Source organism: Asparagus officinalis, chromosome 5 (assembly GCF_001876935.1).
Source record: "Asparagus officinalis chromosome 5, Aspof.V1, whole genome shotgun sequence".
NCBI classification, from domain to species: Eukaryota; Viridiplantae; Streptophyta; class Magnoliopsida; order Asparagales; family Asparagaceae; genus Asparagus; species Asparagus officinalis.
The window spans coordinates 104,250,753-104,253,966 of record NC_033798.1 but is presented as its reverse complement, the minus strand read 5'-3'; positions in this window follow the sequence as shown (position 1 = coordinate 104,253,966).

Sequence of the window (3,214 nt, the reverse complement as noted above, 5' to 3'; positions counted from 1 at the left end):
GATGAGTACGTCGATGGAATAATTTAAACAAGGAAACCCTCATATATATACCATGTATCTCAAATTGTGAATTGTTAGATATTAACTCCAAAATCCTATAAATAGGCAAACAACAAAAGGAAACACATCACCGACACCTCATCCAAAAATACATCACACATGTTGTATAATAACATCTCACACTACCCTTGGGTAGGTGTTTAGTGGGAAAATTCGAAGAAGACAATTGAGAATTGAATTTGTATTATTCTCTCTAACAGATCACTTAGAAAAAGAATTAATTATAATTCTTTTAATATAATTTCTCTCTAACAGATTTAAAAAAACAAATTACAATCTTCTTGTATCGGATTCCCGGTTTATAAAAGAGAAAAGGGTCGACTGAGATCCTTCCATTTGTTTAACCTGAGTTCTTCACGGTAGTGATGAGATGCCTCCCTCGATATTAGTATCGAGTTTGCTTCTCATTGACGATCCGACATTTCACCTTGTTGGATTGAAGTCGATAAAACTTGCGTGACAAGTTTAAAAACAACTCTTAACGAGTTTAAGAACTTTGTGCGAGTTTAAACTCTGTGGAAGAGTTGATTTGAACCGAAATTCGGTTTGTAAGCCAAAGATGAAGAAAGCTCATGTTGCCGAAGAATGCTCTAAGCTCTCCAAGGATAAATGTCGATCTCCCTTAAAGATGATCAGCCAAAAGATCTCTTCTTTGCTGCTGAAAAGAGGATGGCTTGGAGATCCCAAACTCAGTTGAGTTTCCCGCTATTTATAGGGGATTAAGGGGTGTAACCACCCTCTTAAATCTCTCCTTAATGAGGGTTTAATAGGGTGTAACTGCCCCCCATAAATCTCTCCATGATAGAGTGGTGAGCCCCTCAAATCGTGAAAACGGTTTTGAAACCGTTCAGCTCGTGTTTGAACGAGTCAAACGCAAGAATTACGTTCTGAGCATGAATTATGCATCTGGACCTGGGACCCAGAGTTGGCCTCTGCATTTGAGCCTAAAAAAGTATGAATTCTGTGTTCTGAACCTGGGACGCATAGTTGGGCTCTGCATTTGAGCCTGAAAACGCATGAATTCTGCGTTCTGGACCTGGGACGCAGAGTTAGGCTCTGTATTTGAGCCTGAAAACGCAGCCACGAACTTTGCGTTTTGAGTCTGGAATGTAGCCACGAACTCTGTGTTTTGAGTCTAGAATGCAGCCATGAACTCTGTGTTTTGAGTCTGGAACGCAGCTACGAACTCTGCATTTTGAGTCTGGAACGCAGACACAAACTCTGCATTTTGTTGTTAGGACGCAGAGATGAACTCTTTGTTTTGACTCTGGAACGCAGAGGCGAGCCTCAGGTGAGTTTGGAGAGCTTTAGGCTAAATCTAATGTTCGGGCGAAGTCCAGTCTTGCAGACGGACTTCAGAACATAACTTGATGCGAAGAACATATCATAACTTTCAAATCGTAAGTCAGAATTAGACAAATTATATATGAAAATTGACTATCTCGATGAGACGAAGCCGACCAAACCTACCTTAAGGGTTTAGTTTGCTCCCGTCTGTTTTGCCAAATTCCATACGGTTTGAGAGATATTTGCGTTTTGATTTTAAGATACCATCATGTTGTAGTCTCTTTTGCTAGGCATTGCAAAGATCCTCATCTTGTAACATTCGTCTTAGCTCCTTGAAATATGAGAATCGTCAGATTGTAACTCCCGATGCTGATTGTGAAGACTGTTGAATTAGAGCTTTCATCGATCTACGTAAAAGTTATCAAATTGTAGTCTTCTAAAAACCGTCAGATTATAACTTCCATCATCGGTGTTTAATGAGGATCAACTATCTGCAATAATTTTTAGATAGCTTACAGTAGGTGGTACAGAATGAAAGTACAAACCTGAGAGATACCTCGTCAAGGACACACCGTGCATGTCTAAACACAATATTACACACACTACCCTCGCGGTAGATGACACGGGAGCAAATACACAATCTTGTATAATTCTCTTCAACTAAAATGATGTGGAGTATAGGTGCTCATATTATCCTGTGGCGCATCGCACAATTTTACGGCTCACTACCTAACTCGTACACCCTATGGAGTATAGGCATATCAGCCCAATCCGGAACACAATGCAAACAAAAGAGATGTGGAGTCTCGGTACTCACAACATCCTGTAGTTCATCGCAATCTTATGCGGATCACAACCGAACTCAGACATCCATAAAGAGGTATAATGCGGAGCATAGGTACTCGCAGTATCCCACAGTTCATCGCAATCTCGTGCGGCTCACAACCTATCTCGGTTATCCCTGTGAACGTTGACACTGACGATACAACTCGATAATTGTCGTTCCTACATAGCAACAGCTCGACACATGGTCACGCACTCCTGAGGATCCGTGTGTGCCTAAACCAAGCATGTACCCCACTATGGACATGCACGTGTATAGACGTGCAGTCCCGTTCTTCGTGTTCATTGCTAAACGTACATAGAAAAATCATTACTTGCAAAACGGCTCCAGATTAGTTGACTGATTCTTGAAATCAGTCGACCGATAGTGAATCAGTCGACTGATTTACCCCATCAGTCGACCGAAGCAAACATGCACAAAACATACACAAAAACAAGCTTTGGTCGGTTGACTGATAAATCCTATCGATTGACCGTCCAGAGAAAAATTATGTAGTTCTCAGAATCAAATCGATCGACCGAGACATGGGGTCGGTCGACCGACCATAGTACTAGAACAGGAACATGGTTTTCAAGAAGTTAAATCGATTTTTCTCAAAAGAACTTGTGAAACATTATCATGGGGTGTATAAACATGTTTAGATCTCGTGTTTAACGTAGTAGGGGTTTGGCCAAACAATTATTCATCATCAAAACATGATTTTTGGGATCTAATCTACCTAAACATCACTTAAACATGTTTTAGTATATTAATTAGGGTTGTACTCTTCAAAATCCTATATGTTCATCATTTAGTGTTCGGATCTGCATATCTTATTCATCAAATTAAGTTTTTAAACCATTAAGAATGAAAAACTAAGGGGATGGGTTCGGAAAGAGATGAGCTTGCCTTCCAAGATCACCTTGATCTCCCAAATGCGTGAGGAAACATGATCCTCCTTCAAAGGTTCTTCAGAAAATGAGGTTAACAAACTAGGGTTTTGAGGGGGGTGACTTATGTAACGTGATAGATGAAAATTTAGGT